General features: G+C 41.3%; 1 long non-coding RNA gene across 2 annotated transcripts in view; it reads right to left on the reverse strand.

Annotated features, from left to right (window-relative positions):
* LOC125455098 (uncharacterized) overlaps positions 1-17,483 on the reverse strand; it is an 80,095-nt gene that overhangs the window by 56,155 nt on the left and 6,457 nt on the right. The window contains exon 3 of one of the 2 annotated variants that reach the window (XR_007248138.2): positions 6,457-6,566. The exons of the other annotated variant lie outside the window; for it this stretch is intronic. This is a non-coding gene — a long non-coding RNA (uncharacterized LOC125455098). The remainder of the gene's footprint in view (positions 1-6,456; positions 6,567-17,483) is intronic. 2 annotated transcript variants of the gene reach the window in all.

A 17,483-nucleotide genomic window follows, 5' to 3' on the forward strand; every position in this document is an offset into this window, starting at 1 on the left:
ATTTTAGGTCAGGCAATGCAAGTTAGGTGTGAGGCCTTGTTTAGAATCTGTTTGTGTTTTGGTTTGGAGTCAGACTGGTTTTATTTCTAAAGTAGGAAATAATAAAATGCCACATTGACTGACTGCCTATAAATTGTGTGTTTTTTTAACAAAATAGAATGTAACTGCAAATACAAATTCACTCCATTGATTCCTGTGTGTGTGTGTGTGTGTGTGTGTGTGTGTATGTATACATAGGTGTGACAATGTATTTGTGTGGCAGAGTGTGTACGTGTGTATGCGTGTGTGTGTATGAGAATATGTTTATATAACAGAGTGCGTGCATATGCATGCATATGTGTGTGTGTGTTTGCGTGAGTGAATGTGTGTTTGTGTGAGTGAGTGTGTGTGTATGTATATGTGTGTGTGAGTGTGCAGTGCGGTGGAGTCACCTGTAGTGTGACGTGAACCCAAGATCCCGTTTGAGGCTGCTGTCAAGGGGACTGAACTTGGCTATCAACCTTTGTTCGGCGACTTGGCGTTGAATATCCTGAAGCCCACCTTGGAGGACGCTTACCCGAAGATCTGAGGCAGAATATCCTCGAGCGCTCAAGTGCTCCCCCATTGGGATGGAACACCCCTGTTTGGCAATATTTGCGCAGTGTCCATTTGTCTGTTGTCGTAGCATCTGCATAGTTTTGCCAATGTATCATGCCCTGGGGCATCCTTGCCTGCAGTGTATGAGATAGACAACGTTGGCCAAGTCACATGAGTATGTGCATGCATGTGGTGGGTGGTGTTCCCATGTGTGATGTTAGTATCCATTTCATTGATCTGACATGTCTTGCAAAGGTTGCTATGTCAGGGTTGTATGGTGTTGGGGTCGATATTGCCCTGAAGGCTGGGTAGTTTCCTGTAAAAAATGGTCTGCTAAGGTTTGGCGGTAGTTTGAAGGTGAGAAAGGGAGGCACAGGAAAGATCATTGTAAGGCGTTCATTGTCATCGATAATATGTTGAAGGCTGTGAAGCACTGAATGACGAAGAGTACCCTGTCAGTGTACCCTGTATCTTGTATCTGTCTTCTGAGGACGTCATTATGGTTTTTAGCAGTGGTACATTGGAACTGGTGATTGATAAATTGAGCATCCCATTCCTATGAGGGCATCCTTCAGCACCTTCAGGCATCTGTCTCATTCCTCCTAGTCCAAATAAATCCCGTGTCTGCATAGGGCTTGGCCGTATGGGATGGCTGTTTTAATATGTGTAGGGTGGAAGCTAGAGAAGTGCAGCATTGTAAGGTTATCTGTAAGCATGCAGTAGAGTGAGGTATTGAGGTGCCCATCCCTGATGGAGATGTTTGTGTCCAAGAATGAAACTGATTCTAATGAGTAGCCCATGGTAAGTCTGATGGTGGGAAGCAACTTGTTGATATTGCTGTGTGGTCGATATCTGTGGCAATATATGAGTCAGTGCCTCCTGCTAAGAAGACAATTGAGAGAGAAAAACACATTGCTCGAATCTCCCACAGTACAGCTGTGGAGTCAAGAATAACTGTGAAATGTAAGTGAGAAGACAAAACAGAATTCGAGACTTTATCTAGAGAGCCTGACCTCCACCTCTGAACTCCCGAACACCCATCATTACGCTTTTAATTTAAAAAAAAGACATTATCTGGATACGTTTAAAATTAATAATCTTTTGGAGGTACTTATTACTAAGCTCAAAGTTGTCTGGCTTCACCACCATAATGGGTCTGAACACACTGCAGACCATTTGTTAGATATATTTTCACAGCCTGAATGAAAAACAAGATTTGTCCATTTAAAGCTGTCCCATCCAGCAATATCAGTAATTCTCTGAAAAGCCAATTTCTTTCAGGGATCAAAGGGAAAGAGTTAACTGTTGAAACACAATAAACACAAAACAAGTGCAATTCTGTTATTCTTTGCTGCTACTCCATGCCTAATCCCCACTCCCCCACCAAATAACAAAGGTCGCCGTTCAGAATTGTCACAGTTTTACCAGCACAGCAGTACAAAATCTTAAAGCTTCCATGCCAAAAATAGATTGTGTGGTCTAGATTTTTGCACAGTTGGAAAGACTAGGCCTTTAAAAATGACAGGGAAGATACAGAAGTCCCACATCCATCTCTGATAAATCCAACTTTTGCTGGCAGAAGGAAGCGGGCAGGGAACAATTGCTCTGTCAGGAAATCTGAACTGGGCAGGACTATTTGAACTTAGTCCTGAGTTCAAACAGACCCCATTTTGCTTAGTTCTGCCTCAGTGTGGGAGTCACGCATTGATGAAATAGCTGTAAATGCTCTTGAAGGATTGATAAGTTCTGTTCAAGTGTCACAATCAGAGGCTTGTAAATCCTCTGTTCTTTAAATCTGAAAGCAAAGGAAGCTTAAGCTGCCAGGTGGAGTTATAAAAAGCACACTGTCAGTTAGACTGCTTTGATTAACAATCATCTGATATAAGTTATGCTTTATGCTTGTGCAGCTTCAATAGAGTTCTTTTTGACATTTTGAATTGGCAATCATCATACCATCACAAATACTTGGCTGAACTTCAAAAGTTACAAATATTTCAACCAGGGGTTCTGGGTTCACAGTTTGAGTGACAGTTTAAAGAGGTGATTCAAGGATTATCTGTCTTTAATGTTTTCTTGTTTGCTTGTTTTCATAATGGATCAAATGTTTGAGGAGATTTAAATGCTTAAATGAATTTCATGAATGGAAGGCTTTTTTTCTCTATCAAATGTTTCAGAGTGAGATTAGATTATTGGAGTTTTTTTTTCTCAACACCACTTGGCTGCTTGGGTCTGTCAGTAATGGATGATGAGTGAGTAGTTATGGAAGACAGTGTACAAAGAACATCAGTAGGCATGGAGGAGCCATGGGGTGAGTTAGGGGGATGAGTTTGATATGGAGAGGCCATGAAGGTATGGGTAAGCCAGAGAAGAGGTGTGAGGTTGAGGGCTAAAGAGCATCTAGCTTCTAAAGCAACTGAGACCATTTCCTTAGAACCAGCCTGCCTTTGCACTTGCCCCCTCCTGCAGCATTCTAGGTCTTGCCTCAAGTTAGGTCAACAGGCCTAACTTGACTCTGCCCCTACCTGCCCAGAGTACAAACTGACTGCAATGGGGCTGTTTAAATTGACAGCCTGTCGAGCAAATTAAGTTTAAATGAGAACATGCAGCAATTCTCAGGATCTTTTTTGTTCGCAGTTTTACAGTTGTTATAGTCACAATGGACATGTGAATAAGAAAGGTTTAGAGGGATATGGGCCAACAGCAGGCAAGTGGGACTAGTTTAGTTTGGAATTATGTTCAGCATGGATATGTTGGCTCGAAGGGTCTGTTTTCATGCTGCGTGACTCTATGACTCTATTTGACCTGCAACCTCATTTATTCCGCAACCTAACTTTCATATATTTAAAATAAGTCTGATTGGCCCAAAATTCCTATTCCTTGTAATGTTGTGTGATTCTGTGCACAGGAAATTCGTACACCAGGATTATACTCTTTCTGAAAAATATACAGATGTCATCAGAATTGAAGCCATTTTTGGAGCACTGTGTACTGTTCTGGTCACCCTGCAATAGGAAGGATATTATTAAAGTGGACAGGCTGCAGAAGAGATTTACCAGGATGTTGCTGGGACTGGAGGGTTTGAGTTAAAAGGAGAGATTGAATAGGCTGGGACTTTTTTCAGTGGAATATAGAAGGTTGAATGGTTACCTTATAGATGGTTATAAAATCATGAGGGTCATAGATAAGGTGAATAGCAAAGGTCTTACACGATAATGTATGGCTTAGAAAGGGTGGACACTGGGAAGTTGTTTCCATTAGGCAAGGAGACTAGGACCTGTGGGCACAGCCTTAGAATTAGAGGGGGTAAATTTAAAACGGAAATGAGGAGACATTTCTTCAGCCAGCGAGTGGTGGGCCTGTGGAATTCCTTGCCACGGAGTGCAGTGGAGGCCGGGACGTTAAATGTCTTCAAGGCAGAGATTGATAAATTCTTGATCTCACAAGGAATCAAGGGCTACGGGGAGAGTGCAGGTAAGTGGAGTTGAAATGCCCATCAGCCATGATTAAATGGCGGAGTGGACTCGATGGGCCAAATGGCCTTACTTCCATTCCTATGTCTTATGGTCTTATGGTCTTTTACCTAGGATAGAGGAATTCAAAACCAGACGGCATAATTTTAAGGCGAATGGAGAAAGACTTAAAAGGGATCTGAGGGGCAACTTCTTCACACGGACAGTGGTTCCTATGCGGAATGAACTGCCAGAGGACATGGTGGATGCAGGTGCAGTTACAACATTTAAAAGACATTTGGACAGGTACATGAGTAGGAAAGGTTTGGAGGGATATGGGCTAAATACAGTCAAATGGGACCAGTTTATATTGGGAAAATTGGTTGGCGTGGTTGGATTGGACCGAACAGTCTGTTTCCATGCTGTATCACTCAGATACTCCATGACTCTATAATTGGTTGGTAGCAGAAGATGCATTTCCTTGTAGACTGGGACTGGGATAACGAGAGATTAACCTGCTGTTCCAGAAATGTCACCATTTACTATCAAATTCCTTCTGTTTTAAGATAAACCTGTAGGAAAGTGTTTGATTGTTTTGAAAGTTATTCTTATGCTCTTGTAGTCCTCAAACATTTTCTGGAACTTCAGCTTTAACAAAAGTAATTTGTAAAATATTCACAAATCTTCCATTAAAAATGGATCCTGAACGTACCATGTATTCCTGATAAACAAAGGAGTCCAAGGTTATCAGGGATAGGTGGGAATGTGCACATGGAGCCATAATCAGATCAGCCATGATCTTATTCAATAGTGGAGCAGATTCAAAGGGTTAAATAGTCTACTTCTGCTCCTAATTTAAAATGCTTGTACAATTTCCAGGCAGGATAAAATCTACTCATGTTCCCCCTTTTGTCATAGAGCCCTTGCCAGAGAACTCCATACAGCATTTCCTATTGGTGCTTATAATGAAGACGAGGTCAACCTAAAGCAGTACTGACACCACTGATAGAGAGGAGAATGCTGCCAACTGCTCTGTGTGGCACCTCCTGATCCATCACAGCACTAGTCACTTTGAGGTTCGATGACTCATCTGCAAGGTGGAACCGCGAGAGAACGGGGAGATAAGGAAGCTGACCCAGGGTTGCACATTCCATTTCCCCAGAGCGAGACTGTGCCCCCACTGCTGACAAACATGAGGATCCAGAACTCAGACATTCAACCCAGGGCTCTTCAGACATCTGAAGGCTCATCGGGGATTACCAGAACAATTGGCAACATGAATCAGAGGGAGGGAAAGTGAGAGAGAACAGAGGATAATTGAGGCTTCTCCAGAAATGATCACCCAGAAACCTTTCCGAGACACACAATGATCCCTCCATCGTATGTAAGAAAATGTCTGCTTACAGGGGTAACAAAGTCTACGTGCAGCCAATCAGAACACTGAAGAGAATTAAGTTTCAAGAAAAAATTCTAATCAACATGTACCTCTCTCCCCACTCCAGAGATGTGAGCACATTATTTCAGTTGCCATTTTTGTGCACTTCTCAGGGAGTGCAGTACTGTCTAAGGTATCATCCTGCATGTTAGACATTGACCTAATGTTGAGGTTAACAACGTAGAACTAATGAGGGGAGTTTCACCTCATTTACCCAACAACTCCAGCCCCTCACCAACCCTAACCCCAACCCCACCCAGAGTTTAAAATATCTGCGTGTGGAGGGGATCCAAGAGCACCGCTGAAATGCAGCAAAGTATGCCTGTGGTCCAAGCACTGTTGCCACCCAATATGCACAGTTCAGGTTGTGAATTGTAAAGTGGAATGTGTTCTAAACCATTTGTATGACAGGAATCTGGAGGTTTTCAATGTACCCCAGCACATCTCTGACAGCTGTTGAATGAAATTATCCGGGATCTTAATCTGTGAGAATGAATGGCAATGAAAAGGAAACAAATGTTCCATTGATTTTGCTTTATATCCAGCTCCAGTGATTGTGACGGGACATCTCGAAAAAAACACTTTCCTGCTCTTTTCATCTCTGGGCCTAGCTGATGACTGTCCACCTGCCAGCATTGCTTTATCTCTTGACCCATTTTTGTTCCAACGGGGCATTCGTAAGCAAGAATGTCAGTTCAGATCAACCTCCACATGCAAACTTAGAATTGTGTCGCTGGGCATTGTCAGGGATGAGTTACCATTTTATCGCCACTGACCTTTGACAGTGAGCAACAATAGACTTCAGCAAGTAGACTGCATTACCAGTTCTGTTTCAGGGACAACATGTTTTTTTTGTCTCAGAATAGTAACACTCTGTACTCCACAATCTCCTGTGCTGACTGTATTGATTTGTCATATCTATGGGTCACCTTCAAACACCAAAGCAATTCCCTTCAGTTTCCAATTACTGTGGCTTGTGTTTATGCCTGCACTTACATTACTGGAAAAGAGGCTGAGTTGGCAAATAGATTGAATTCTGATCCACGTTCCACACATTTTCCCAAGTTATTTTCTCAGTGATAGCGAGACAAAAGATAATTGTCAGCCTGAAAACATAACAAAATCCTCACAGTTACTGATGCCAAAAACTTTTATATTTTTGTGTTACTTCAAAGAAAATTTTGAAACAAAAATATCAACGCAACGGGCCAAGTATGTAATTAGATGCATTTAAATTTAACTTACTGTACCCATAGGCTGTCATAGAAACCAAGTGAATAACATACCCTACAACGATTACCACGGGGGAACATAGGTTAACTACTAACCCTGTGTGTTATTTTGTGACTTTTTTGCAAAAATCACTATTACGGTTGTCATTGCTGGGAAAATAGAACAGTTTCTATTTTAGTTCACTTTTTCTCAACATCAGGTTTAGTTTAACGTGAGTCACTTCAACAATATAGGTCCTCAAAAGAGCATCTTGCTGAACTAGTGACAATTTTCCAATTATACATCATTTTTAGTTCTCTAATTCATAACTTACACCAAGTCTCACTCAATTACATCAGCTCCTGGTTAAACAACAGCTCAGTTTTGACACAGTCAACTTCGTCTTCAGATCCCTGAATAGCCTCACCCCCTATCTCTGTAATCATCTCAGTCCTAAGATGTTCCAAGATATCTGTGTTCCTCCAATTCTGGTTTCCAGAACAGCCCATACTTAAGTCACTTTATCATTGCAGATGGTATATCTTTAGCTGATAAAGCTCTAAGCTGTAGAATTATCTCCTTAATCTTCCCTGTCTTTCTTTCTTTCTTGAAGTCACGCCTTTAATCCTGTCCCAACCAAGTATCAGCAGCTTGCAAAACCCCTTTAAATCCATGTGCTCTTCTTAAATGGCAGGTGTGACCTAACTGATTGCTTTTTGAGGCCTGATTCTTCTCCAAAGCAACTAGTAGAAAGGTAAGTTTTCCAAAAACCTGAAAATTAAACAGTGTCTCTCACCGCTCTACCCAGCCCAATCCTGGCCTCATACCAAGTCTCCCCAACCCCCACCTAACCCCAAGATCAACAGCTTCCAACAGATGCCACCATCCACATCCTGGGTCTCCCAGCTCCTCAGTTCTACAGTTCTTGCTGTGGGGTCATGGCAATTTTCAAACCTTGAAATGGGGTCACAATGGGGAGAAAAGTAATTGGTAAACCCTGCCCTAATATTGCCTTGAGGTCAACATCTAATTACTTCCCTATAAAGTGGTTTGGAATACTTTAATAGCAAAGATGCTATACAAATACATATTGTATCTGGTGTCTTCCTAAGTGAAATTGTCACTTTTTAAAATATTAACATTACATTAGCAAAGTTTAATGCGGTGAAGCTTTGTCTGCTGGTGACTGTACTGGGTCTACCAAATTATTTCACATCCAACAGAGAAAGGAATCATCCAGACTTTCAAGATAACAAGGTGTGGAGCTAGATGAACACAGCAGGCCAAGCAGCATCTTTGGAGCAGGAAAGCTGATGTTTTGGGCCTAGATCCTTTGTCAGACTTTCAATGTCACATTTCAGGTGACAGACACGACACCACCTCCCTGCTCCCCTGATCCCACCTCAGTACCAACGAAACCCCACCACTCCCCTCACTCCACCCCCACCCCTCCACTAAATGCAGCAAGCAGCAGGCTTAAGATCTCAGGTGAATCTGCCCAACATTTGGGATTATGCTTATAAGAATGGGCCGGTTGAGCACTGGGCGATCTATCGCCGGAATGAAGGCTCACATCAAATTGGCAGAGGGAATTTTTTCTCTGGCCAAATTCCTAATGAATCCACTTTCAGTGGTATTTAGGCCTCCTGGCCACTGTCAGAAATGACAGCCTGATGACTTTAAGATTGACCGTAGCTATGGAATGATATTAATTAAATTCTTCAGGTGCGAACATCCTGACCATGGAAAGCTATTTCAAGACATTTTGCATAATGCACAGGAATGTCAGAGTACCTGCCGTGGCATATTTGTTACTGTCTCCTCTGCCTAAAGCTCTGAAAACTGAGGAAGACACGGAACTAATAATAGAAAGTCAGCTTTGAAAAGTCAGCATCTGATCTGCTTAGTGTTTTCAACCATTCCAGAATGGCTGAGAGATTACCACCATCAACAATTTCCTCCTGGTGACTATTTAAGGTAATCAGGTAAATTTAAAATCTTTTCTCACAACTTTCTTAAAATTTATTCGTGTATGTGATGACATCACTTAAATGTTATGTCAATTATGTAATTAATGTTAAAGGTTAAAAAATAGATGGTATGGATCGACTAATCTTTTTTGAGTAAATTTACACAGGGATGATGGGACGCTGGGAATCAGGAGGCAGAGGTCTGCAATGCAGCATCCTGTGAATAGGCCTACTAAGCTTGCATAAGGTAGATAAATCCCCAGGATCTGATCAGGTGTATCCCAGAACGATCTGGAGTGGGCTAATGTTGTGCCATTATTTAAGAAAAATGATAAGGAAAAGCTAGCAAATTATAGACTGAGTTTGATGTCAATGGTGGGTAAGTTCTGATGGGCAGGATTTACATGCATTTGGAAAGGCAAGAACTGATTAAGGAGATTCAATAGGTTACCTTAATATAAAGAGCTTAGTTTAAAACTTCCAGATCAGAAGTGTTTGCTTAAAACCCTGAAGTGGCTTTTTTGAAACTGAGAAAGTCTAGTCTCAGTTGTAGGAAGATTCAAGAACGAGGCTATCAGATTCCCAAAACTGGGGATTAAAACACAACTAAATCTGATACATATAATAGAGAAGTAATTATTTCTGATGTGAAATTGTAAAGGAGTGCTGTTAGGGTTAATGAGATTGTATTTATGTCAAATGTTTTGGTTTCTTTAAGCTGGTGTTATATGTAAATAAAATCAGAAAGTGGTGGAACAACTCAGCAGGTCTGAGAAAGGGTAACTGGACTCAAAACTAACTTTTTTCTCTCTCTCTGCAGATGCTGCTAGGACTGTTGAGTTTTTCTAGCACTTTCTATTTTTATTTCATATTTCCAGTATCCACAGTTCTTTATTTTATTTATACTGTCTGTAAATAGTTTGGTTTATTTTATTTTATCTTCACCTCTTTTGCACAACAATCTTGTACTATTGCTAAAACAGAATCTGCAGCATTGCGTATTTGTGTTTCAGTGAAAGACCACATTGTTAAACCAAAGAGAGATTATGATCTATCAAGTTAGATTTCAGGCTAGAATGTGATTTATCTAGGAACAACAATTGTGAGTACAATTTTCTGGCTATGACTGACAGTTAGTTGGCTTCAGATTTGAAGGCTGTGCATACAGAAATCACATGCTGGTGAGTTTCAGAGATAGTAGAAACTGCAGATGCTGGAGTCAGAGATAACACAGTGTGGAGCTGGAGGAACTCAGCAGGCCAGGCAGCATCAGAGGAGCAGGAAAGTTGACATTTCTGGTCGGAACCCTTCTGAAGATTTCTGAAGAAGGGTCCTGACCTGAAACATCAACTTTCCTGCACCTCTGATGCTACCTGGTTTGCTGTGTTCCTCCAGCTCCACACTGTGTTATGCTGATGAGTTTTATTGTTCTTGCCAAGTCAGCAAGCAAGTTAATTTCCAGGTAAAACACATGGTAGGGAATTTTAAATCATGCTAAAGTGCATGAGACAATTCTCAAAATTGTCATTCATTACAGCATCAGAGCATGTTGAAAGGCTTGCTGGTAAGCAAATAAATCCCTATTGAGAAGCTAGAAAGGCAAATGATCAGAGTGTGATCAGATTGATAACAAGCAACAAAAAGTCAAAGATATATTGTCAGAATGTCCATAAAATTTCCCAGTTTAAATTATGCAGCAGACCTCCTAACAGAATTCAAAATGCTTAAACATTGTCTGGGGCGATGGTTTCTAAATTTGGCTGTGTGTCTGTTGCAAACAAAAAACCTATTAGGATTTACTTAACATTTAGGAGCTAAGGGCTACACAGATGCCCATAAGGTATGGTTCACAAGATGTGGTCTTCTGTATGAACCAAGAAAACGTTCAGCTTTTCATCGATTTTGCAGGTCACTGTAGTAAAGGACATTACAGAAAAGCTTTTGACAGAGGCAAACACTTTAAGGACTCCACATGCCACATATATATAGTGCTATGACTCTGCCTGTCTGTTAGTCTAATTCGGGTTTCCAACTACACACAGAGAAATACATTGATTTTGCTGTAATGCCTGCTTCATAACTTCTAATGCATTTTAATCTTTGAAATAAACTAGCCCATGGGGTTAATTTATCATTGGTGTGTGATTGATTATTAGACCATTATCACTAAAATGACAGGTGAGGAGGAATTGCTTGGCTTAGAATGTTATTAATGTTTGGAATTATCTTTCCCAGCAAGTTAAATTATACTGAATTTATTGTCATGTAAGTGGACTTAAGGTCTCAATCAGATCAGCCATGATATTATTGAATGTTGGAGTAGGCTTATGCTCCTATTTCTTATGTTCTTTTGTAGTGAGGCCATTTTCTGTGGAATTTTCATGTTACCAACTCTACAGAGGCTAGAATCAGCCCTGGAAATTGCAGCAAATGAAAAGAATTTGACTCATTGCTTTAATATTATTTACTAATATTACTAACAACAAAAGCATTCCTTATTTATATATCACCTCCAAGTCACACATCTTCCATTCTTTGACGCACTTTGCCATCCCTTCATCAGGATTGGAGCTATTACCCTTCAATTCCCTCCCAAAGCTTCTATAAACACAAAACTTGCATTGATCCAAGGGAGGGTCTATTGTTGCTTTCTGATAGTAACAAGAAACAATTAGTAAGTGCTGTCTTACCATTGTTCCCATATTCTGAGAACAAATATTCTTTTTAGATTAAATTGGCTAGTAGAGATCAGTATGCTAAAATGAAGGACAGAGAATGATTAACAAAAAAAAATGCCTAGCTCCTTCCCTCAGCACTCATGGACCAGAGTGCCTCCAGATTCACTTACAAGCCAGGAAGGCTCTGTCTGGGTACACATGGAGCATCAAATTTGGCTTCACCAACCACATGCCCTTGCATGAATTGTAAATGTTGGGCATAGTCAGGACCAGTCTCAGCCTCAAGGATTTCCTGACATCCACAATCAAGCTTAGACAATGATGAATGGCTGTTTAAATGATATACCAGAAGAAATTCATTGGTAGATACTTTTAATCAAAGATATTGTGCCACAAATGTGGAGCAGGTGGCACTTGAACCTGGGTATCCAGGCTCAAAGGTATGGACGCTACCACTGTATCACAAGAGCTGTAGGGATCTATTTTGGCAGAGGAGCCTTTCTTACCTTTAGTGGCCTTATTAGTACTAATGAAACAAACAAATCCTTTCACTTCTGAAGTAAATATAGAATAAGTTGAGTAAGTTTGAAGAAGGCTAAGAAAATGATCTTAAAAAGGTACAATAATAAACCATTCAGCTTTACATCACCCAATATTTTGATTTTGATTATTGAATTCAAAATGTTGCAACAGTTCTGTCTGCAATGCCCTGTTATGGGATTACAGACATATTCTCAGAGCTCTCTACTTGCAGGTTCAAACAGCAGCTGAACTAACATTTAGCTGTGAAGTATTTGTCACTTGTTCCCATTGCATGTGACGTGAAATGTGTACAGAATTAAGTAAAAATTCACAAAAACACTGCACATTACACAAAAAGAGTAAAGTTTCAGCTCATGTTTGCAGTTTTTCTTTGTGTCATCTGTCTGCGGAGACACAGAATTTCACTTGTTTTGTTGCAATCACCCACGATTAGGTTATGTTAAAAGACTAATGTCTCTTTCAGCTGGCAGCAATAGATGCTTGGTTACAGTTGTACTTTGCTTGGTTACGTTTCTATCTCCACACAGTAGACTTTATGTAGTCCATGATAATTAACCATCTGCCATTGACTCGCTTTGCAGAGTCAAGATAAACTGACCTGCAAAAGCTTAAAAGTGTGATTTATTTTCATTCAGTTTTGGCACTGAAACTTGCACCTGGTACTTATTTCTACTGCCTCTAATATTTCCCTGAAGGCCACAAACACACAGTGGTATGACACTTGACATATGACCACACCTGGGTGACAGCTATGTGTGAATGTGGAACAGTTAGCACCATCTGGCTATTCAATTCTGCACATTTACCGTCCAGCACAACTCAACGATTATTGTAATCAATAGAAATTGTTGACCAGCAATAGATTACCAAAACAACACTAATAAATATAATGCAGTGAAGAACTGGGCCATTCAGACCAAGAAATTCATAGCTTCATCTGCTAGTCTGTGCAGAAACATCTGATTTCATTCAAATCAGGATTGCTCATGTTTGTCCAAATAAATGGAAAACCTGCATTTAAATAGATAACACAGTGTGGAGCTGGAGGAACATAGTAGGTCAGGCAGCATCAGAGGAGCTGAAAAGCTGACGTTTCAGGTCTGGACCCTTCTTCAGAAATGGGCCATTTCTGAAGAAGAGTCCCAACCCAAAGCAACAGCTTTCCAATTCCTCTGAGTGATAATGGGAACTGCAGATGCTGGAGAATCCAAGATAATAAAGTGTGAAGCTGGATGAACACAGCAGGCCAAGTAGCATCTCAGGAGCACAAAAGCTCCAGCATCTGCAGTTCTTACTATCATTGCATTTAAATAGACATTTTATGACCTCAGATGTCACAGCCAATTTAATACCTGCAAGTGGCTAATGGCGTCGCTGAGATATCACAGAACTGTTAAATTACAGGTGCTAGACTCTCAGCTTGTCGCATTCTTTCCAACTCTCTGCAAGAGCAGATGACCTAGTGTCACTCCATCAGTCTCCCACTTTGGTCCTGTAATTTCTTTCTCTTCAGATAATTATCTCAGACCCTCAATTGAACCTATATCTACCACATTCTCAGGTAATGCATTCAGGTCCTAACCATTCACTGAATCAATTGCATTTTGCTCATATCATCACTGCTTCTTTTGCCAATCACCTTAAGTCTGAGCTCTCCAGTTTTGACTAATGGAAATAGTTTTTCCTTCTCAATTCTGTACAAGGCCCCTCATTATTTAGTACAGGCTTATCAAATCTTAATCTTCTCCAGGAAGAACGGCCTTCACAACCTTCCAAAAGTACGATGCTCAGAACTGACACAATATTCTAGTTGAAACTGAACTGGCATTTTATTCAGATTTATTATAATATTTTTGTGCTCTCTGACTCGATTTACAATGCCCAAGATTCCCTAACTTTACGAATTGCTTTTTCAGCCTGTCTGATATTCAATGATTTGTGGATATATACTTTTGGATTCCTCTTCCAGAACATCATTTAGAATATGGTGGCTCAGTGGTTAGCACTGCTGCCTCATAGTGCCAGGGACCTGGGTTCAGTTCTGACTTCAGGAAACTGTCTGTGTAGAGTTTGCTTATCCTCCTTGTTTCCTGTGGCTGCTCTAGCTTCCTCCCACAGACCAAAAGTGTGTGGGTTGGGTGAATTGGCTATAATGTTAAATTGCCCACAGCATCCACGTATGTGTAGGCTAGATGGTTAAGCCATGGGAAATGCAGGGATAGGATGAGTCTGGGTAGGATGCTGTTCAGAAGGTCAGTGTGGATATGATGGGCTGAAAGGTCTGCTTCCACATTGTAGGGAGTTTATGAATTTACTGTTTAATTTATATTGCCTTTCCTCATTCTTCCTATCAAAACAAATCACATCATCTTCATTAAATTGTATCTGCACTTATTTGCCCATTTCAAAAATCTGACTTTGCTTTTTGGACGCTAATCTTTATCCTCCTCACAGTTCACAATATTTACAGATTTTGTATTATTCCACAAATTTTGAAGTTGTGTCCCATACATTCAATAATATATATCAGGAAAAACAAGGGTCCTAATATCAACCCCTCGTGAAGCCTTTATATTCCTTCTTATTATATTCCCTCTTCCACTTCACCACTTTCCTGCCACTCAGCCAGTTTTGCATCCAAGCTGTTAGCCTCTAGTCTTTTTCTTTATGTTCAATTCTCGCTGAAAGTAGGTCGGACCCACAGTGGCATGACTTTCATCACGTATAGGGGAAGAATGTAGGTCCTGAATACACTTCACCCAGAGTGGTGATCACCAATCTGATCTGTTCTGATTGTCCAGCCAACTGAGCCAACTGACTTCCTAAGGAATCCAAGTTACTATGGCGACATATTCTTTTACATGCATGTTGTAACCTGGAGCTGTGGATGGTATAGGCTCCGGTTTCTTTTCATCACCCAGCAGACCAGGAATCTCACCCAATCTTACCCTCTCTCATTGGCTTATGTTGGAAAGATTGACAAGATGATACTCAACAATACAGGACAGGCAATGAACACACCTTCCGCGGTCATCATGTCTTTGAGTGGGACTTGAAGTTAGACATTCTGGCTCAGAAGCAGGGACAGTCCTTGTGCACCACTAGAGTTCAACACAAGCCTGTATCTGACACTTAATCAAATACTTTTGGCAATTCATATACACTATACCAATTTCATTAATATAAAGGCAAAAATTTTAATTGCTATCTGTTGAAACCAACTTGTGCTTGTTCAGCTAGATAACAACATGTCGATACTACAAATTCAACATTTTAAAACTCCCCAAGGTGCTTTACAACAGTGTTACCAAGCCATGTAATGAGATATTATTGAAGATGACCAAAAGCTAGGTCAAAGAGGTTTTTTTCTCAAATAAATTGGTTTGTTTGTGAAAAGCCTGCAATAGCAGACATGGTGAATGGCTGCCTAAGGGGGATCTTGAAGACATGAGCAAATACCTTCAGAGAAATCAGGACAAAAGAAAGGCAAAAAGAAAAATGTGCGGCAAATAAAACTATTAAAGGGAAGATATTCCTCGATGTGTGCTTGGCATGCCCTGCAGCATGTTAGTATCAGCAGTGGCTTAAGACTCTCCTTGATCCTGTGTCAGAAAGTCAGAGAATACGGGCTGAATCTTAAATTTTTTGGCTTTGTCTCAGTTGCATGAGATTTTTAGAATTACCTCTACCCCATGGGCTAGCAAATTTTCTTGTTGCTTTCAACCAAACTCACTTCATCAATTACCTCATTTGCATCCAGTGCCCCTCATATCTGATTCCAGTCCGACCTTACCACACCCCATTCCCAGAATAACTTGTCACTCAGGACATATGCCGCAATTCACTAGCATCCCTTGTGGCTGCGCCACCTTACAAGTTGATTGGTAATTGGTCAAGCACTGCCCTGCACAGTTCTTGATATTTGCCCTGGACACAGTAGACAGAGGGAATTGGTGCACCACTTTGTGGGCAGGGGTCTGCTGAATGGTGCAGATGGAGGACTTACTCTCCCCCCAGAACCAGCTGAGGTGCCAGCCTGGTTAGGGATTGCCACCCAGATCGGTACAGTTTCAGCCTGTTTGGAGGAATGCCCAGCACTGTTGGATGAAGGTCAATAACCTTCTCCACTCCACCAGAAAAACCACCACCACCTTTTCTCTGATGCCTCATACTCTCTCTATCTTCCAATGCATCAACCTCCCACCAAAACTCGTGTTCTGTCACTCTACTATTGCCTGCCAGCATCTTCCCACACTCCCTATCACCTACCCCACTCAATGACACTGCTAACCCTGCTTTATCTCTGTGCTGCCTACTCACTCACTCAGGTCACCACCTTACCTTCACCAGAGGTAATAGCTTTGCCAGCCACTTTCATCTCCCTTAATAACTCCCTCCTTCCATGAGGAAAATACCCCACAATAGGGTAGAAAGACTCTAGATGGGTTTTGGACTGCCTGGCATTTTGCTCCATCCTTCTGCAGAGAGAGACTCCCGGCTCTGACCTCAATTGAGCGGCTGACTGATTCTATCCAAGACCCTGGGCTGGTATTGGAGGCTTCTCATGGCTGACTACAGCAGGGCCCTCTGAGCAAAGGCTACCCCTGCAATTTGTTTGAGGCCTACAGGCAATACTGTCAAGCTTCCTTCCTTTGTTCCTACATAAAATGGCAAGACTGAAGGATCCTTATGTCCAACATAGAGGACCTTTGGAACCAGCCGCGAACTGAATTTTCAGGCATCCACCTTGGTTTCCATATAGAGGGCTCTCGACATCTGGTTGTTTGATAAGTTTGGTATAATAGAAAGGTGAATATTACTGAGGCCAGCTGAGCTGTCAATAAGGCATTTAATGAGCAATAAACCCCCTTAATTGGTAATAGAATCACTAGTGTGGAAACAGGCCCTTTGGCCCAACAAGTCCACACCAACCCTTGAAGCATCCCACCCAGAACCACCCCCTTATAACCCACCTAAGCTACACATCACTGAATACTATGGGCAATTTAGCATGGCCAATCCATCTAACCTACACTTCGTTGGACTGCGGGAGGAAATCATGGTACCCGGAGGAAAGTCATGCAGACACAGAGAGAATGTGCAAACTCCACACAGACAGCCGCCCGAGTGTGGAATTGAACCTGGGTCCTTGGTGTTGCAAGGCAGAAGTGCTATTCACTGAGCCACTGTGCCACCCCCATTATCATGTATAAAAAATTGGCTGATGAGTAGGAGACAGACAGAGGGGAATAAGTGGTTAGTTTTCAGGTTGCCAACCTGTAAACAGTGAGGTCTCAGAAGGATCAGTGCTGGGACTGCAACTGCTTATAAGCCATATGACTTGGAGGAAGGAAGTGAACATAACTGTAGCAAAATTTGCAGATGACACAATTTGGAAAGGCAAGTTGCGAGGGGTATACAAACAGGTTACAGAGAGATAATGATAGGTTACGTACGTGGGCAAAATGTTGGAAAACAGACTGCTTGATTGGCACCAAATTTACAAATTCAATTCCTCCACTACTAATGCTCAGTTTTCAATAGTATGTACAATCTACAAGGTGCACTGCAGAAATTCAGAAAGACTCTGTGGCCACCACCTTACAAATGCTTGATCAAA

This window comes from Stegostoma tigrinum, chromosome 9 (genome assembly GCF_030684315.1).
Source record: "Stegostoma tigrinum isolate sSteTig4 chromosome 9, sSteTig4.hap1, whole genome shotgun sequence".
Lineage (NCBI taxonomy): Eukaryota > Metazoa > Chordata > Chondrichthyes > Orectolobiformes > Stegostomatidae > Stegostoma > Stegostoma tigrinum.